This window comes from Heterodontus francisci, chromosome 43, assembly GCF_036365525.1.
Source record: "Heterodontus francisci isolate sHetFra1 chromosome 43, sHetFra1.hap1, whole genome shotgun sequence".
In the NCBI taxonomy this organism is placed as follows: Eukaryota; Metazoa; Chordata; class Chondrichthyes; order Heterodontiformes; family Heterodontidae; genus Heterodontus; species Heterodontus francisci.
In genome coordinates this window covers 401,358-420,883 of record NC_090413.1, presented here as the reverse complement: position 1 = coordinate 420,883, position 19,526 = coordinate 401,358, and positions in this window count along the sequence as shown.

Sequence of the window (19,526 nt, the reverse complement as noted above, 5' to 3'; positions counted from 1 at the left end):
GTGTCAGAGATTGCCAGAGATTGTCAGACAGTTTCAGAGAGTGTCAGAGAGTGTCAGAGAGTTTCAGAGAGTGTCAGAGAGTTTCAGAGAATTTCGGAGAGTGTCAGAGAGTGCCTGAGAGTTTCTGACAGATTCTGAGTGTGTCGGAGAGTGTCAGAGAGTGTCAGAGTGTTTCAGAGAGTGTCACAGAGTTTCAGAGAGTGTCAGAGATTTTCAGAGAGTTTCAGAGATCTTCAGAGAGTGTCAGAGAGTGCCACAGAGTGTCAGTGAGTGTCAGACAGTTTCAGAGAGTGTCAGAGAATTTCAGAGAGTTTCAGAGATCTTCAGAGAGTATCAGAGAGTGGCAGAAATTTTCAGAGAGTGTCACAGAGTGTCGGAGAGTTTCAGAGAGATTCAGAGAGTGTCCGAGAGATTCAGAAAGTGTCAGATAGTGTCAGAGAGTTTCAGAGAGTGTCAGAGAGTGTCAGAGAGTGTCTGAGAGTGTCAGAGATTGTCAGAGAGTTTCAGAGAGTTTCAGAGAGTGTCAGAGAGTTTCAGAGAGTTTCAGAGAGTGTCAGAGAGTGTCAGAGAGCTTCAGACAGTGTCAGAGAGTGTCAGAGAGTGTCTGAGAGTGTCTGAGAGTTTCAGAGAGTGTCAGAGAGTGTCAGAGAATTTCAGTGAGCTTCTGAGAGTTTCTGAGAGTGTCAGAGAGTTACAAAGAGTTTCAGAGAGCTTCAGAGATTGTCAGAAAGTTTCAGAGAGTGTCCGAGAGTTTCAGAGAGTGTCGGGGAGTGTCAGAGAGTGTCAGAGAGTTTCAGAGAGTTTCAGAGAGAGTCAGACAGTGTCTGATAGTGTCAAAGAGTGTCAAAGAGTTTCAGAGAGTGTCAGAGAGTGTCAGAGGGTTTCAGAGAGTGTCAGAGAGTTTCAGAGAATTTCGGAGAGTGTCAGAGAGTGCCTGAGAGTTTCTGACAGTTTCTGAGTGTGCCGGAGAGTGTCAGAGAGTGTCAGAGTGTTTCAGAGAGTGTCACAGAGTTTCAGAGAGTGTCAGAGATTTTCAGAGAGTTTCAGAGATCTTCAGAGAGTGTCAGTGAGTGCCACAGAGTGTCACTGAGTGTCAAACAGTTTCAGAGAGTGTCAGAGATTTTCAGAGAGTTTCAGAGATCTTCAGAGAGTGTCAGAGAGTGGCAGAAATTTTCAGAGAGTGTCACAGAGTGTCGGAGAGTTTCAGAGAGATTCAGAGAGTGTCCGAGAGATTCAGAAAGTGTCAGATAGTGTCAGAGAGTTTCAGAGAGTGTCAGAGAGCTTCAGACAGTGTCAGGGAGTGTCAGAGAGTGTCAGAGAGTTTCAGATAGAGTCAGACAGTGTCTGAGATTGTCAAAGAGTGTCAAAGAGTTTCAGAGAGTGTCAGAGAGTGTCAGAGAGTTTCAGAGAGTTTCAGGGAGTGTCAGAGAGTGTCAGAGAGTTTCAGAGAGAGTCAGACAGTGTCTGAGAGTGTCAGAGAGTGTCAGAGTCTTTCAGAGAGTGTCACAGAGTTTCAGAGAGTGTCAGAGATTTTCAGAGAGTTTCAGAGATCTTCAGAGAGTGTCAGAGAGTGCCAGAATGTTTCAGAGAGTGTCACAGAGTGTCGGAGAGTTTCAGAGAGATTCAGAGAGTGTCAGAGAGTTTCAGAGAGAGTCAGACAGTGTCTGAGAGTGTCAGAGAGTGTCAGAGTCTTTCAGAGAGTGTCACAGAGTTTCAGAGAGTGTCAGAGATTTTCAGAGAGTGCCAGAGATCTTCAGAGAGTGTCAGAGAGTGCCAGAAAGTTTCAGAGAGTGTCACAGAGTGTCGGAGAGTTTCAGAGAGATTCAGAGAGTGTCCGAGAGATTCAGACAGTGTCAGATAGTGTCAGAGAGTTTCAGAAAGTGTCCCAGAGTGTCAGAGAGTGTCTGAGAGTGTCAGAGAGTGCCAGAGAGTTTCAGAGAATGTCAGAGAGTGTCAGAGAGTTTCAGAGTATTTCAGAGCGTGTCAGAGAGTTTCAGAGAGTCTCAGATAGTGTCAGAGAGTGTCAGAGAGTGTCTGAGAGTGACTGTGAGCTTCTGAGAGTTTCTGAGAGTGTCAGAGAGTTACAAAGGGTTTCAGAGAGTTTCAGAGAGTGTCAGAAAGTTTCAGAGAGTGTCCGAGAGTTTCAGAGAGTTTCAGAGGGTGTCACAGAGTGTCAGAGAGTTTCAGAAAGCTTCAGAGAGTGTCAGGGAGTGTCAGAGTGTCAGAGAGTTTCAGAGTGTTTCAGAGATGTTCAGAGAGTGTCAGAGAGTGTCAGAAAGTTTCAGAGAGTGTCAGAGAGTGTCCGGGAGTTTCAGAGAGTTACAGAGTGTCACACAGTGTCAGAGAGTTTCAAAGAGATTCAGAGAGTGTCAGAGAGTTTCAGAGAGTGTCACAGAGTGACACAGAGTTTCAGAGTGTGTCAGAGAGTGTCCGAGAGTTTCAGAAAGTGTCAGATAGTGTCAGAGAGTTTCAGAAAGTGTCAGATAGTGTCAGAGTGTTTCAGAGAGTTTCACAGAGGTTCAGAGAGTGTCAGAGATTTTCAGAGAGTTTCAGAGATCTTCAGAGAGTGTCAGAGAGTGGCAGAAATTTTCAGAGAGTGTCACAGAGTGTCGGAGAGTTTCAGAGAGATTCAGAGAGTGTCCGAGAGATTCAGAAAGTGTCAGGTAGTGTCAGAGAGTTTCAGAGAGTGTCAGAGAGTGTCAGAGAGTGTCTGAGAGTGTCAGAGATTGTCAGAGAGTTACAAAGGGTTTCAGAGAGTTTCAGAGAGTGTCAGAAAGTTTCAGAGAGTGTCCGAGAGATTCAGAAAGTGTCAGGTAGTGTCAGAGAGTTTCAGAGAGTGTCAGAGAGTGTCAGAGAGTGTCTGAGAGTGTCAGAGATTGTCAGAGAGTTTCAGAGAGTTTCAGAGAGTGTCAGAGAGTTTCAGAGAGTTTCAGAGAGTGTCAGAGAGTGTCAGAGAGCTTCAGACAGTGTCAGGGAGTGTCAGAGAGTGTCAGAGAGTTTCAGATAGAGTCAGACAGTGTCTGAGATTGTCAAAGAGTGTCAAAGAGTTTCAGAGAGTGTCAGAGAGTGTCAGAGAGTTTCAGAGAGTGTCAGGGAGTGTCAGAGAGTGTCAGAGAGTTTCAGAGAGAGTCAGACAGTGTCTGAGAGTGTCAGAGAGTGTCAGAGTCTTTCAGAGAGTGTCACAGAGTTTCAGAGAGTGTCAGAGATTTTCAGAGAGTTTCAGAGATCTTCAGAGAGTGTCAGAGAGTGCCAGAAAGTTTCAGAGAGTGTCACAGAGTGTCGGAGAGTTTCAGAGAGATTCAGAGAGTGTCAGAGAGTTTCAGAGAGAGTCAGACAGTGTCTGAGAGTGTCAGAGAGTGTCAGAGTCTTTCAGAGAGTGTCACAGAGTTTCAGAGAGTGTCAGAGATTTTCAGAGAGTGCCAGAGATTTTCAGAGAGTGTCAGAGAGTGCCAGAAAGTTTCAGAGAGTGTCACAGAGTGTCGGAGAGTTTCAGAGAGTTTCAGAGAGTGTCAGAGAGTGTCAGAGAGCTTCAGACAGTGTCAGGGAGTGTCAGAGAGTGTCAGAGAGTTTCAGATAGAGTCAGACAGTGTCTGAGATTGTCAAAGAGTGTCAAAGAGTTTCAGAGAGTGTCAGAGAGTGTCAGAGAGTTTCAGAGAGTGTCAGGGAGTGTCAGAGAGTGTCAGAGAGTTTCAGAGAGAGTCAGACAGTGTCTGAGAGTGTCAGAGAGTGTCAGAGTCTTTCAGAGAGTGTCACAGAGTTTCAGAGAGTGTCAGAGATTTTCAGAGAGTTTCAGAGATCTTCAGAGAGTGTCAGTGAGTGCCACAGAGTGTCAGTGAGTGTCAGAGTGTTTCAGAGAGTGTCAGAGATTTTCAGAGAGTTTCAGAGATCTTCAGAGAGTGTCAGAGAGTGCCAGAAAGTTTCAGAGAGTGTCACAGAGTGTCGGAGAGTTTCAGAGAGATTCAGAGAGTGTCAGAGAGATTCAGAAAGTGTCAGATAGTGTCAGAGAGTTTCAGAAAGTGGCACAGAGTGTCAGACAGTGTCTGAGAGTGTCAGAGAGTGTCAGAGTCTTTCAGAGAGTGTCACAGAGTTTCAGAGAGTGTCAGAGATTTTCAGAGAGTTTCAGAGATCTTCAGAGAGTGTCAGTGAGTGCCACAGAGTGTCAGTGAGTGTCAGAGAGTTTCAGAGAGTGTCACAGAGTGTCGGAGAGTTTCAGAGAGATTCAGAGAGTGTCAGAGAGTTTCAGAGAGAGTCAGACAGTGTCTGAGAGTGTCAGAGAGTGTCAGAGTCTTTCAGAGAGTGTCACAGAGTTTCAGAGAGTGTCAGAGATTTTCAGAGAGTGCCAGAGATCTTCAGAGAGTGTCAGAGAGTGCCAGAAAGTTTCAGAGAGTGTCACAGAGTGTCGGAGAGTTTCAGAGAGATTCAGAGAGTGTCCGAGAGATTCAGACAGTGTCAGATAGTGTCAGAGAGTTTCAGAAAGTGTCAAAGAGTGTCAGAGAGTGTCTGAGAGTGTCAGAGAGTGCCAGAGAGTTTCAGAGAATGTCAGAGAGTGTCAGAGAGTTTCAGAGTATTTCAGAGCGTGTCAGAGAGTTTCAGAGAGTCTCAGATAGTGTCAGAGAGTGTCAGAGAGTGTCTGAGAGTGTCTGAGAGTTTCAGAGAGTGTCAGAGAGTGTCAGAGAGTTTCAGTGAGCTTCTGAGAGTTTCAGAGAGTGTCAGAGAGTTACAAAGGGTTTCAGAGAGTTTCAGAGAGTGTCAGAAAGTTTCAGAGAGTGTCCGAGAGTTTCAGAGAGTTTCAGAGGGTGTCACAGAGTGTCAGAGAGTTTCAGAAAGCTTCAGAGAGTGTCAGAGAGTGTCAGAGAGTTTCAGAGAGTTGCAGAGATGTTCAGAGAGTGTCAGAGAGTGTCAGAAAGTTTCAGAGTGTGTCAGAGAGTGTCCGGGAGTTTCAGAGAGTTACAGAGTGTCACACAGTGTCAGAGAGTTTCAAAGAGATTCAGAGAGTGTCAGAGAGTTTCAGAGAGTGTCACAGAGTGACACAGAGTTTCAGAGTGTGTCAGAGAGTGTCCGAGAGTTTCAGAAAGTGTCAGATAGTGTCAGAGAGTTTCAGAAAGTGTCAGATAGTGTCAGTGTGTTTCAGAGAGTTTCACAGAGTTTCAGAGAGTGTCAGAGATTTTCAGAGAGTTTCAGAGATCTTCAGAGAGTGTCAGAGAGTGCCAGAAAGTTTCAGAGAGTGTCACAGAGTGTCGGAGAGTTTCAGAGAGATTCAGAGAGTGTCCGAGAGATTCAGAAAGTGTCAGATAGTGTCAGAGAGTTTCAGAGATCTTCAGAGAGTGTCTGAGAGGGTCTGAGAGTGCCAGAGATTGTCAGAGAGTTTCAGAGAGTGTCAGAGAGTGTCAGAGAGTTTCAGAGAGTTTCAGAGAGTGTCAGAGAGTGTCAGAGAGTTTCAGAGAGTTTCAGAGAGCTTCAGAGAGTTTCAGAGAGTGTCAGAAAGTTTCAGAGAGTGTCAGAGAGTTTCAGAGAGTGTCACAGAGTGTCAGAGTGATTCAGAGAGATTCAGAGAGTGTCAGAGATTGCCAGAGATTGTCAGACAGTTTCAGAGAGTGTCAGAGAGTGTCAGAGAGTTTCAGAGAGTGTCAGAGAGTTTCAGAGAATTTCGGAGAGTGTCAGAGAGTGCCTGAGAGTTTCTGACAGATTCTGAGTGTGCCGGAGAGTCTCAGAGACTGTCAGAGTGTTTCAGAGAGTGTCACAGAGTTTCAGAGAGTGTCAGAGATTTTCAGAGAGTTTCAGAGATCTTCAGAGAGTGTCAGAGAGTGCCACAGAGTGTCAGTGAGTGTCAGACAGTTTCAGAGAGTGTCAGAGATTTTCAGAGAGTTTCAGAGATCTTCAGAGAGTGTCAGAGAGTGGCAGAAATTTTCAGAGAGTGTCACAGAGTGTCGGAGAGTTTCAGAGAGATTCAGAGAGTGTCCGAGAGATTCAGAAAGTGTCAGATAGTGTCAGAGAGTTTCAGAGAGTGTCAGAGAGTGTCAGAGAGTGTCTGAGAGTGTCAGAGATTGTCAGAGAGTTTCAGAGAGTTTCAGAGAGTGTCAGAGAGTTTCAGAGAGTTTCAGAGAGTGTCAGAGAGTGTCAGAGAGCTTCAGACAGTGTCAGAGAGTGTCAGAGAGTGTCTGAGAGTGTCTGAGAGTTTCAGAGAGTGTCAGAGAGTGTCAGAGAATTTCAGTGAGCTTCTGAGAGTTTCTGAGAGTGTCAGAGAGTTACAAAGAGTTTCAGAGAGCTTCAGAGATTGTCAGAAAGTTTCAGAGAGTGTCCGAGAGTTTCAGAGAGTGTCGGGGAGTGTCAGAGATGTCAGAGAGTTTCAGAGAGTTTCAGAGAGAGTCAGACAGTGTCTGATAGTGTCAAAGAGTGTCAAAGAGTTTCAGAGAGTGTCAGAGAGTGTCAGAGGGTTTCAGAGAGTGTCAGAGAGTTTCAGAGAATTTCGGCGAGTGTCAGAGAGTGCCTGAGAGTTTCTGACAGTTTCTGAGTGTGCCGGAGAGTGTCAGAGAGTGTCAGAGTGTTTCAGAGAGTGTCACAGAGTTTCAGAGAGTGTCAGAGATTTTCAGAGAGTTTCAGAGATCTTCAGAGAGTGTCAGTGAGTGCCACAGAGTGTCACTGAGTGTCAAACAGTTTCAGAGAGTGTCAGAGAGTTTCAGTGAGCTTCTGAGAGTTTCAGAGAGTGTCAGAGAGTTACGAAGGGTTTCAGAGAGTTTCAGAGAGTGTCAGAACGTTTCAGAGAGTGTCCGAGAGTTTCAGAGAGTTTCAGAGGGTGTCACAGAGTGTCAGAGAGTTTCAGAAAGCTTCAGAGAGTGTCAGAGAGTGTCAGAGAGTTTCAGAGAGTTGCAGAGATGTTCAGAGAGTGTCAGAGAGTGTCAGAAAGTTTCAGAGAGTGTCAGAGAGTGTCCGGGAGTTTCAGAGAGTTACAGAGTGTCACACAGTGTCAGAGAGTTTCAAAGAGATTCAGAGAGTGTCAGAGAGTTTCAGAGAGTGTCACAGAGTGACACAGAGTTTCAGAGTGTGTCAGAGAGTGTCCGAGAGTGTCCGAGAGTTTCAGAAAGTGTCAGATAGTGTCAGAGAGTTTCAGAAAGTGTCAGATAGTGTCAGAGTGTTTCAGAGAGTTTCACAGAGTTTCAGAGAGTGTCAGAGATTTTCAGAGAGTTTCAGAGATCTTCAGAGAGTGTCAGAGAGTGCCAGAAAGTTTCAGAGAGTGTCACAGAGTGTCGGAGAGTTTCAGAGAGATTCAGAGAGTGTCCGAGAGATTCAGAAAGTGTCAGATAGTGTCAGAGAGTTTCAGAGATCTTCAGAGAGTGTCTGAGAGGGTCTGAGAGTGCCAGAGATTGTCAGAGAGTTTCAGAGAGTGTCAGAGAGTGTCAGAGAGTTTCAGAGAGTTTCAGAGAGTGTCAGAGAGTGTCAGAGAGTTTCAGAGAGTTTCAGAGAGCTTCAGAGAGTTTCAGAGAGTGTCAGAAAGTTTCAGAGAGTGTCAGAGAGTTTCAGAGAGTGTCACAGAGTGTCAGAGTGATTCAGAGAGATTCAGAGAGTGTCAGAGATTGCCAGAGATTGTCAGACAGTTTCAGAGAGTGTCAGAGAGTGTCAGAGAGTTTCAGAGAGTGTCAGAGAGTTTCAGAGAATTTCGGAGAGTGTCAGAGAGTGCCTGAGAGTTTCTGACAGATTCTGAGTGTGCCGGAGAGTGTCAGAGAGTGTCAGAGTGTTTCAGAGAGTGTCACAGAGTTTCAGAGAGTGTCAGAGATTTTCAGAGAGTTTCAGAGATCTTCAGAGAGTGTCAGAGAGTGCCACAGAGTGTCAGTGAGTGTCAGACAGTTTCAGAGAGTGTCAGAGATTTTCAGAGAGTTTCAGAGATCTTCAGAGAGTGTCAGAGAGTGGCAGAAATTTTCAGAGAGTGTCACAGAGTGTCGGAGAGTTTCAGAGAGATTCAGAGAGTGTCCGAGAGATTCAGAAAGTGTCAGATAGTGTCAGAGAGTTTCAGAGAGTGTCAGAGAGTGTCAGAGAGTGTCTGAGAGTGTCAGAGATTGTCAGAGAGTTTCAGAGAGTTTCAGAGAGTGTCAGAGAGTTTCAGAGAGTTTCAGAGAGTGTCAGAGAGTGTCAGAGAGCTTCAGACAGTGTCAGAGAGTGTCAGAGAGTGTCTGAGAGTGTCTGAGAGTTTCAGAGAGTGTCAGAGAGTGTCAGAGAATTTCAGTGAGCTTCTGAGAGTTTCTGAGAGTGTCAGAGAGTTACAAAGAGTTTCAGAGAGCTTCAGAGATTGTCAGAAAGTTTCAGAGAGTGTCCGAGAGTTTCAGAGAGTGTCGGGGAGTGTCAGAGAGTGTCAGAGAGTTTCAGAGAGTTTCAGAGAGAGTCAGACAGTGTCTGATAGTGTCAAAGAGTGTCAAAGAGTTTCAGAGAGTGTCAGAGAGTGTCAGAGGGTTTCAGAGAGTGTCAGAGAGTTTCAGAGAATTTCGGAGAGTGTCAGAGAGTGCCTGAGAGTTTCTGACAGTTTCTGAGTGTGCCGGAGAGTGTCAGAGAGTGTCAGAGTGTTTCAGAGAGTGTCACAGAGTTTCAGAGAGTGTCAGAGATTTTCAGAGATTTTCAGAGATCTTCAGAGAGTGTCAGTGAGTGCCACAGAGTGTCACTGAGTGTCAAACAGTTTCAGAGAGTGTCAGAGATTTTCAGAGAGTTTCAGAGATCTTCAGAGAGTGTCAGAGAGTGGCAGAAATTTTCAGAGAGTGTCACAGAGTGTCGGAGAGTTTCAGAGAGATTCAGAGAGTGTCCGAGAAATTCAGAAAGTGTCAGATAGTGTCAGAGAGTTTCAGAGAGTGTCAGAGAGTGTCAGAGAGTTTCAGAGAGTTTCAGAGAGTGTCAGAGAGTTTCAGAGAGTTTCAGAGAGTGTCAGAGAGTGTCAGAGAGCTTCAGACAGTGTCAGGGAGTGTCAGAGAGTGTCAGAGAGTTTCAGATAGAGTCAGACAGTGTCTGAGATTGTCAAAGAGTGTCAAAGAGTTTCAGAGAGTGTCAGAGAGTGTCAGAGAGTTTCAGAGAGTGTCAGGGAGTGTCAGAGAGTTTCAGAGAGAGTCAGACAGTGTCTGAGAGTGTCAGAGAGTGTCAGAGTCTTTCAGAGAGTGTCACAGAGTTTCAGAGAGTGTCCGAGATTTTCAGAGAGTTTCAGAGATCTTCAGAGAGTGTCAGTGAGTGCCACAGAGTGTCAGTGAGTGTCAGAGAGTTTCAGAGAGTGTCAGAGATTTTCAGAGAGTTTCAGAGATCTTCAGAGAGTGTCAGAGAGTGCCAGAAAGTTTCAGAGAGTGTCAGAGAGTTTCAGAGATCTTCAGAGAGTGTCTGAGAGGGTCTGAGAGTGCCAGAGATTGTCAGAGAGTTTCAGAGAGTGTCAGAGAGTGTCAGAGAGTTTCAGAGAGTTTCAGAGAGTGTCAGAGAGTGTCAGAGAGTTTCAGAGAGTTTCAGAGAGCTTCAGAGAGTGTCAGAGAGTGTCAGAGAGTTTCAGAGAGTTTCAGAGAGTGTCAGAGAGTTTCAGAGAGTTTCAGAGAGTGTCAGAGAGTGTCAGAGAGCTTCAGACAGTGTCAGGGAGTGTCAGAGAGTGTCAGAGAGTTTCAGATAGAGTCAGACAGTGTCTGAGATTGTCAAAGAGTGTCAAAGAGTTTCAGAGAGTGTCAGAGAGTGTCAGAGAGTTTCAGAGAGTGTCAGGGAGTGTCAGAGAGTTTCAGAGAGAGTCAGACAGTGTCTGAGAGTGTCAGAGAGTGTCAGAGTCTTTCAGAGAGTGTCACAGAGTTTCAGAGAGTGTCCGAGATTTTCAGAGAGTTTCAGAGATCTTCAGAGAGTGTCAGTGAGTGCCACAGAGTGTCAGTGAGTGTCAGAGAGTTTCAGAGAGTGTCAGAGATTTTCAGAGAGTTTCAGAGATCTTCAGAGAGTGTCAGAGAGTGCCAGAAAGTTTCAGAGAGTGTCAGAGAGTTTCAGAGATCTTCAGAGAGTGTCTGAGAGGGTCTGAGAGTGCCAGAGATTGTCAGAGAGTTTCAGAGAGTGTCAGAGAGTGTCAGAGAGTTTCAGAGAGTTTCAGAGAGTGTCAGAGAGTGTCAGAGAGTTTCAGAGAGTTTCAGAGAGCTTCAGAGAGTTTCAGAGAGTGTCCGAAAGTTTCAGAGAGTGTCAGAGAGTTTCAGAGAGTGTCACAGAGTGTCAGAGTGATTCAGAGAGATTCAGAGAGTCTCAGAGATTGCCAGAGATTGTCAGACAGTTTCAGAGAGTGTCAGAGAGTTTCAGAGAATTTCGGAGAGTGTCAGAGAGTGCCTGAGAGTTTCTGACAGATTCTGAGTGTGCCGGAGAGTGTCAGAGAGTGTCAGAGTGTTTCAGAGAGTGTCACAGAGTTTCAGAGAGTGTCAGAGATTTTCAGAGAGTTTCAGAGATCTTCAGAGAGTGTCAGAGAGTGCCACAGAGTGTCAGTGAGTGTCAGACAGTTTCAGAGAGTGTCAGAGATTTTCAGAGAGTTTCAGAGATCTTCAGAGAGTGTCAGAGAGTGGCAGAAATTTTCAGAGAGTGTCACAGAGTGTCGGAGAGTTTCAGAGAGATTCAGAGAGTGTCCGAGAGATTCAGAAAGTGTCAGATAGTGTCAGAGAGTTTCAGAGAGTGTCAGAGAGTGTCAGAGAGTGTCTGAGAGTGTCAGAGATTGTCAGAGAGTTTCAGAGAGTTTCAGAGAGTGTCAGAGAGTTTCAGAGAGTTTCAGAGAGTGTCAGAGAGTGTCAGAGAGCTTCAGACAGTGTCAGAGAGTGTCAGAGAGTGTCTGAGAGTGTCTGAGAGTTTCAGAGAGTGTCAGAGAGTGTCAGAGAATTTCAGTGAGCTTCTGAGAGTTTCTGAGAGTGTCAGAGAGTTACAAAGAGTTTCAGAGAGCTTCAGAGATTGTCAGAAAGTTTCAGAGAGTGTCCGAGAGTTTCAGAGAGTGTCGGGGAGTGTCAGAGAGTGTCAGAGAGTTTCAGAGAGTTTCAGAGAGAGTCAGACAGTGTCTGATAGCGTCAAAGAGTGTCAAAGAGTTTCAGAGAGTGTCAGAGAGTGTCAGAGGGTTTCAGAGAGTGTCAGAGAGTTTCAGAGAATTTCGGAGAGTGTCAGAGAGTGCCTGAGAGTTTCTGACAGTTTCTGAGTGTGCCGGAGAGTGTCAGAGAGTGTCAGAGTGTTTCAGAGAGTGTCACAGAGTTTCAGAGAGTGTCAGAGATTTTCAGAGAGTTTCAGAGATCTTCAGAGAGTGTCAGTGAGTGCCACAGAGTGTCACTGAGTGTCAAACAGTTTCAGAGAGTGTCAGAGATTTTCAGAGAGTTTCAGAGATCTTCAGAGAGTGTCAGAGAGTGGCAGAAATTTTCAGAGAGTGTCACAGAGTGTCGGAGAGTTTCAGAGAGATTCAGAGAGTGTCCGAGAGATTCAGAAAGTGTCAGATAGTGTCAGAGAGTTTCAGAGAGTGTCAGAGAGTGTCAGAGAGTTTCAGAGAGTTTCAGAGAGTGTCAGAGAGTTTCAGAGAGTGTCAGAGAGTGTCAGAGAGCTTCAGACAGTGTCAGGGAGTGTCAGAGAGTGTCAGAGAGTTTCAGATAGAGTCAGAGAGTGTCAGAGAGTTTCAGAGAGATTCAGAGAGTGTCCGAGAGATTCAGAGAGTGTCAGAGAGTGTCAGAGAGTTTCAGAGAGTTTCAGAGAGTGTCAGAGAGTTTCAGAGAGTTTCAGAGAGTGTCAGAGAGTGTCAGAGAGCTTCAGACAGTGTCAGGGAGTGTCAGAGAGTGTCAGAGAGTTTCAGATAGAGTCAGAGAGTGTCAGAGAGTTTCAGAGAGTGTCAGGGAGTGTCAGAGAGTGTCAGAGAGTTTCAGAGAGAGTCAGACAGTGTCTGAGAGTGTCAGAGAGTGTCAGAGTCTTTCAGAGAGTGTCACAGAGTTTCAGAGAGTGTCAGAGATTTTCAGAGAGTTTCAGAGATCTTCAGAGAGTGTCAGTGAGTGCCACAGAGTGTCAGTGAGTGTCAGAGAGTTTCAGAGAGTGTCAGAGATTTTCAGAGAGTTTCAGAGATCTTCAGAGAGTGTCAGAGAGTGCCAGAAAGTTTCAGAGAGTGTCACAGAGTGTCGGAGAGTTTCAGAGAGATTCAGAGAGTTTCAGAGAGTTTCAGAGAGAGTCAGACAGTGTCTGAGAGTGTCAGAGAGTGTCAGAGTCTTTCAGAGAGTGTCACAGAGTTTCAGAGAGTGTCAGAGATTTTCAGAGAGTGCCAGAGATCTTCAGAGAGTGTCAGAGATTGCCAGAAAGTTTCAGAGAGTGTCACAGAGTGTCGGACAGTTTCAGAGAGATTCAGAGAGTGTCCGAGAGATTCAGAAAGTGTCAGATAGTGTCAGAGAGTTTCAGAAAGTGGCACAGAGTGTCAGAGAGTGTCTGAGAGTGTCAGAGAGTGCCAGAGAGTTTCAGAGAATGTCAGAGAGTGTCAGAGAGTTTCAGAGTATTTCAGAGCGTGTCAGAGAGTTTCAGAGAGTCTCAGATAGTGTCAGAGAGTGTCAGAGAGTGTCTGAGAGTGTCTGAGAGTTTCAGAGAGTGTCAGAGAGTGTGAGAGAGTTTCAGTGAGCTTCTGAGAGTTGCTGAGAGTGTCAGAGAGTTACAAAGGGTTTCAGAGAGTTTCAGAGAGTGTCAGAAAGTTTCAGAGAGTGTCCGAGAGTTTCAGAGAGTTTCAGAGGGTGTCACACAGTGTCAGAGAGTTTCAGAAAGCTTCAGAGAGTGTCAGGGAGTGTCAGAGAGTGTCAGAGAGTTTCAGAGAGTTTCAGAGATGTTCAGAGAGTGTCAGAGAGTGTCAGAGAGTGTCAGAAAGTTTCAGAGAGTGTCAGAGAGTGTCCGGGAGTTTCAGAGAGTTACAGAGTGTCACACAGTGTCAGAGAGTTTCAAAGAGATTCAGAGATTGTCAGAGAGTTTCACAGAGTGTCACAGAGTGACACAGAGTTTCAGAGTGTGTCAGAGAGTGTCCGAGAGTTTCAGAAAGTGTCAGATAGTGTCAGAGTGTTTCAGAGAGTTTCACAGAGTTTCAGAGAGTGTCAGAGATTTTCAGAGAGTTTCAGAGATCTTCAGAGAGTGTCAGAGAGTGCCAGAAAGTTTCAGAGAGTGTCACAGAGTGTCGGAGAGTTTCAGAGAGATTCAGAGAGTGTCCGAGAGATTCAGAAAGTGTCAGATAGTGTCAGAGAGTTTCAGAGATCTTCAGAGAGAGTCTGAGAGGGTCTGAGAGTGCCAGAGATTGTCAGAGAGTTTCAGAGAGTGTCAGAGAGTGTCAGAGAGTTTCAGAGAGTTTCAGAGAGTTTCAGAGAGCTTCAGAGAGTTTCAGAGAGTGTCAGAGAGTGTCTGAGAGTGTCTGAGAGTTTCAGAGAGTGTCAGAGAGTGTCAGAGAATTTCAGTGAGCTTCTGAGAGTTTCTGAGAGTGTCAGAGAGTTACAAAGAGTTTCAGAGAGCTTCAGAGATTGTCAGAAAGTTTCAGAGAGTGTCCGAGAGTTTCAGAGAGTGTCGGGGAGTGTCAGAGAGTGTCAGAGAGTTTCAGAGAGTTTCAGAGAGAGTCAGACAGTGTCTGATAGTGTCAAAGAGTGTCAAAGAGTTTCAGAGAGTGTCAGAGAGTGTCAGAGGGTTTCAGAGAGTGTCAGAGAGTTTCAGAGAATTTCGGAGAGTGTCAGAGAGTGCCTGAGAGTTTCTGACAGTTTCTGAGTGTGCCGGAGAGTGTCAGAGAGTGTCAGAGTGTTTCAGAGAGTGTCACAGAGTTTCAGAGAGTGTCAGAGATTTTCAGAGATTTTCAGAGATCTTCAGAGAGTGTCAGTGAGTGCCACAGAGTGTCACTGAGTGTCAAACAGTTTCAGAGAGTGTCAGAGATTTTCAGAGAGTTTCAGAGATCTGCAGAGAGTGTCAGAGAGTGGCAGAAATTTTCAGAGAGTGTCACAGAGTGTCGGAGAGTTTCAGAGAGATTCAGAGAGTGTCCGAGAGATTCAGAAAGTGTCAGATAGTGTCAGAGAGTTTCAGAGAGTGTCAGAGAGTGTCAGAGAGTTTCAGAGAGTTTCAGAGAGTGTCAGAGAGTTTCAGAGAGTTTCAGAGAGTGTCAGAGAGTGTCAGAGAGCTTCAGACAGTGTCAGGGAGTGTCAGAGAGTGTCAGAGAGTTTCAGATAGAGTCAGACAGTGTCTGAGATTGTCAAAGAGTGTCAAAGAGTTTCAGAGAGTGTCAGAGAGTGTCAGAGAGTTTCAGAGAGTGTCAGGGAGTGTCAGAGAGTTTCAGAGAGAGTCAGACAGTGTCTGAGAGTGTCAGAGAGTGTCAGAGTCTTTCAGAGAGTGTCACAGAGTTTCAGAGAGTGTCCGAGATTTTCAGAGAGTTTCAGAGATCTTCAGAGAGTGTCAGTGAGTGCCACAGAGTGTCAGTGAGTGTCAGAGAGTTTCAGAGAGTGTCAGAGATTTTCAGAGAGTTTCAGAGATCTTCAGAGAGTGTCAGAGAGTGCCAGAAAGTTTCAGAGAGTGTCAGAGAGTTTCAGAGATCTTCAGAGAGTGTCTGAGAGGGTCTGAGAGTGCCAGAGATTGTCAGAGAGTTTCAGAGAGTGTCAGAGAGTGTCAGAGAGTTTCAGAGAGTTTCAGAGAGTGTCAGAGAGTGTCAGAGAGTTTCAGAGAGTTTCAGAGAGCTTCAGAGAGTTTCAGAGAGTGTCCGAAAGTTTCAGAGAGTGTCAGAGAGTTTCAGAGAGTGTCAGAGAGTTTCAGAGAGATTCAGAGAGTCTCAGAGATTGCCAGAGATTGTCAGACAGTTTCAGAGAGTGTCAGAGAGTTTCAGAGAATTTCGGAGAGTGTCAGAGAGTGCCTGAGAGTTTCTGACAGATTCTGAGTGTGCCGGAGAGTGTCAGAGAGTGTCAGAGTGTTTCAGAGAGTGTCACAGAGTTTCAGAGAGTGTCAGAGATTTTCAGAGAGTTTCAGAGATCTTCAGAGAGTGTCAGAGAGTGCCACAGAGTGTCAGTGAGTGTCAGACAGTTTCAGAGAGTGTCAGAGATTTTCAGAGAGTTTCAGAGATCTTCAGAGAGTGTCAGAGAGTGGCAGAAATTTTCAGAGAGTGTCACAGAGTGTCGGAGAGTTTCAGAGAGATTCAGAGAGTGTCCGAGAGATTCAGAAAGTGTCAGATAGTGTCAGAGAGTTTCAGAGAGTGTCAGAGAGTGTCAGAGAGTGTCTGAGAGTGTCAGAGATTGTCAGAGAGTTTCAGAGAGTTTCAGAGAGTGTCAGAGAGTTTCAGAGAGTTTCAGAGAGTGTCAGAGAGTGTCAGAGAGCTTCAGACAGTGTCAGAGAGTGTCAGAGAGTGTCTGAGAGTGTCTGAGAGTTTCAGAGAGTGTCAGAGAGTGTCAGAGAATTTCAGTGAGCTTCTGAGAGTTTCTGAGAGTGTCAGAGAGTTACAAAGAGTTTCAGAGAGCTTCAGAGATTGTCAGAAAGTTTCAGAGAGTGTCCGAGAGTTTCAGAGAGTGTCGGGGAGTGTCAGAGAGTGTCAGAGAGTTTCAGAGAGTTTCAGAGAGAGTCAGACAGTGTCTGATAGTGTCAAAGAGTGTCAAAGAGTTTCAGAGAGTGTCAGAGAGTGTCAGAGGGTTTCAGAGAGTGTCAGAGAGTTTCAGAGAATTTCGGAGAGTGTCAGAGAGTGCCTGAGAGTTTCTGACAGTTTCTGAGTGTGCCGGAGAGTGTCAGAGAGTGTCAGAGTGTTTCAGAGAGTGTCACAGAGTTTCAGAGAGTGTCAGAGATTTTCAGAGAGTTTCAGAGATCTTCAGAGAGTGTCAGTGAGTGCCACAGAGTGTCACTGAGTGTCAAACAGTTTCAGAGAGTGTCAGAGATTTTCAGAGAGTTTCAGAGATCTTCAGAGAGTGTCAGAGAGTGGCAGAAATTTTCAGAGAGTGTCACAGAGTGTCGGAGAGTTTCAGAGAGATTCAGAGAGTGTCCGAGAGATTCAGAAAGTGTCAGATAGTGTCAGAGAGTTTCAGAGAGTGTCAGAGAGTGTCAGAGAGTTTCAGAGAGTTTCAGAGAGTGTCAGAGAGTTTCAGAGAGTTTCAGAGAGTGTCAGAGAGTGTCAGAGAGCTTCAGACAGTGTCAGGGAGTGTCAGAGAGTGTCAGAGAGTTTCAGATAGAGTCAGAGAGTGTCAGAGAGTTTCAGAGAGTGTCAGGGAGTGTCAGAGAGTGTCAGAGAGTTTCAGAGAGAGTCAGACAGTGTCTGAGAGTGTCAGAGAGTGTCAGAGTCTTTCAGAGAGTGTCACAGAGTTTCAGAGAGTGTCAGAGATTTTCAGAGAGTTTCAGAGATCTTCAGAGAGTGTCAGTGAGTGCCACAGAGTGTCAGTGAGTGTCAGAGAGTTTCAGAGAGTGTCAGAGATTTTCAGAGAGTTTCAGAGATCTTCAGAGAGTGTCAGAGAGTGCCAGAAAGTTTCAGAGAGTGTCACAGAGTGTCGGAGAGTTTCAGAGAGATTCAGAGAGTTTCAGAGAGTTTCAGAGAGAGTCAGACAGTGTCTGAGAGTGTCAGAGAGTGTCAGAGTCTTTCAGAGAGTGTCACAGAGTTTCAGAGAGTGTCAGAGATTTTCAGAGAGTGCCAGAGATCTTCAGAGAGTGTCAGAGATTGCCAGAAAGTTTCAGAGAGTGTCACAGAGTGTCGGACAGTTTCAGAGAGATTCAGAGAGTGTCCGAGAGATTCAGAAAGTGTCAGATAGTGTCAGAGAGTTTCAGAAAGTGGCACAGAGTGTCAGAGAGTGTCTGAGAGTGTCAGAGAGTGCCAGAGAGTTTCAGAGAATGTCAGAGAGTGTCAGAGAGTTTCAGAGTATTTCAGAGCGTGTCAGAGAGTTTCAGAGAGTCTCAGATAGTGTCAGAGAGTGTCAGAGAGTGTCTGAGAGTGTCTGAGAGTTTCAGAGAGTGTCAGAGAGTGTGAGAGAGTTTCAGTGAGCTTCTGAGAGTTGCTGAGAGTGTCAGAGAGTTACAAAGGGTTTCAGAGAGTTTCAGAGAGTGTCAGAAAGTTTCAGAGAGTGTCCGAGAGTTTCAGAGAGTTTCAGAGGGTGTCACACAGTGTCAGAGAGTTTCAGAAAGCTTCAGAGAGTGTCAGGGAGTGTCAGAGAGTGTCAGAGAGTTTCAGAGAGTTTCAGAGATGTTCAGAGAGTGTCAGAGAGTGTCAGAGAGTGTCAGAAAGTTTCAGAGAGTGTCAGAGAGTGTCCGGGAGTTTCAGAGAGTTACAGAGTGTCACACAGTGTCAGAGAGTTTCAAAGAGATTCAGAGATTGTCAGAGAGTTTCACAGAGTGTCACAGAGTGACACAGAGTTTCAGAGTGTGTCAGAGAGTGTCCGAGAGTTTCAGAAAGTGTCAGATAGTGTCAGAGTGTTTCAGAGAGTTTCACAGAGTTTCAGAGAGTGTCAGAGATTTTCAGAGAGTTTCAGAGATCTTCAGAGAGTGTCAGAGAGTGCCAGAAAGTTTCAGAGAGTGTCACAGAGTGTCGGAGAGTTTCAGAGAGATTCAGAGAGTGTCCGAGAGATTCAGAAAGTGTCAGATAGTGTCAGAGAGTTTCAGAGATCTTCAGAGAGAGTCTGAGAGGGTCTGAGAGTGCCAGAGATTGTCAGAGAGTTTCAGAGAGTGTCAGAGAGTGTCAGAGAGTTTCAGAGAGTTTCAGAGAGTTTCAGAGAGCTTCAGAGAGTTTCAGAGAGTGTCAGAAAGTTTCAGAGAGTGTCAGAGAGTTTCAGAGAGTGTCACAGAGTGTCAGAGTGATTCAGAGAGATTCAGAGAGTGTCAGAGATTGCCAGAGATTGTCAGACAGTTTCAGAGAGTTTCAGAGAGTGTCAGAGAGTTTCAGAGAGTCTCAGATAGTGTCAGAGAATGTCAGAGAGTGTCTGAGAGTGTCTGAGAGTTTCAGAGAGTGTCAGAGAGTGTCAGAGAGTTTCAGTGAGTTTCTGAGAGTTTCTGAGAGTGTCAGAGAGTTACAAAGAGTTTCAGAGAGCTTCAGAGATTGTCAGAAAGTTTCAGAGAGTGTCCGAGAGATTCAGAGAGTGTCGGGGAGTGTCAGAGAGTGTCAGAGAGTTTCAGAGAGTTTCAGAGAGAGTCAGACAGTGTCTGAGAGTGTCAAAGAGTGTCAAAGAGTTTCAGAGAGTGTCAGAGAGTGTCAGAGAGTGTCAGAGGGTTTCAGAGAGTGTCAGAGAGTTTCAGAGAATTTCTGAGAGTGTCAGAGAGTGCCTGAGAGTTTCTGACAGTTTCTGAGTGTGCCGGAGAGTTTCAGAGAGTGTCAGAGTGTTTCAGAGAGTGTCACAGAGTTTCAGAGAGTGTCAGAGATTTTCAGAGAGTTTCAGAGATCTTCAGAGAGTGTCAGTGAGTGCCACAGAGTGTCAGTGAGTGTCAGACAGTTTCAGAGAGTGTCAGAGATTTTCAGAGAGTTTCAGAGATCTTCAGAGAGTGTCAGAGAGTGGCAGAAATGTTCAGAGAGTGTCACAGAGTGTCGGAGAGTTTCAGAGAGATTCAGAGAGTGTCCGAGAGATTCAGAAAGTGTCAGATAGTGTCAGAGAGTTTCAGAGAGTGTCAGAGAGTGTCTGAGAGTGTCAGAGATTTTCAGAGAGTTTCAGAGAGTGTCAGAGAGTGTCAGAGAGCTTCAGACAGTGTCAGAGAGCGTCAGACAGTGTCAGAGAGTGTCAGAGAGTGTCTGAGAGTTTCAGAGAGTGTCAGAGAGTTTCAGTGAGCTTCTGAGAGTTTCTGAGAGTGTCAGAGAGTTACAAAGAGTTTCAGACAGCTTCAGAGATTGTCAGAAAGTTTCAGAGAGTGTCCGAGAGTTTCAGAGAGTGTCGGGGAGTGTCAGAGAGTGTCAGAGAGTTTCAGAGAGTTTCAGAGAGAGTCAGACAGTGTCTGAGAGTGTCAAAGAGTGTCAAAGAGTTTCAGAGAGTGTCAGAGAGTGTCTGAGAGTTTCAGAGAGTGTCAGAGAGTGTCAGAGAGTTTCAGTGAGCTTCTGAGAGTTTCTGAGAGTGTCAGAGAGTTACAAAGAGTTTCAGAGAGCTTCAGAGATTGTCAGAAAGTTTCAGAGAGTGTCGGGGAGTGTCAGAGAGTGCCAGAGAGTTTCAGAGAGTTTCAGAGAGAGTCAGACAGTGTCTGAGAGTGTCAAAGAGTGTCAAAGAGTTTCAGAGAGTGTCAGAGAGTGTCAGAGAGTTTCAGAGGGTGTCACAGAGTGTCAGAGAGTTTCAGAAAGCTTCAGAGAGTGTCAGGGAGTGTCAGAGAGTGTCAGAGAGTTTCAGAGAGAGTCAGACAGTGTCTGAGAGTGTCAAAGAGTGTCAAAGAGTTTCAGAGAGTGTCAGAGAGTGTCAGAGAGTTTCAGAGGGTGTCACAGAGTGTCAGAGAGTTTCAGAAAGCTTCAGAGAGTGTCAGGGAGTGTCAGAGAGTGTCAGAGACTTTCAGAGAGATTCAGACAGTGCCGGAGAGTGTCAGAGAGTGTCAGAGTGTTTCAGAGAGTGTCACAGAGTTTCAGAGAGTGTCAGAGATTTTCAGAGAGTTTCAGAGATCTTCAGAGAGTGTCAGTG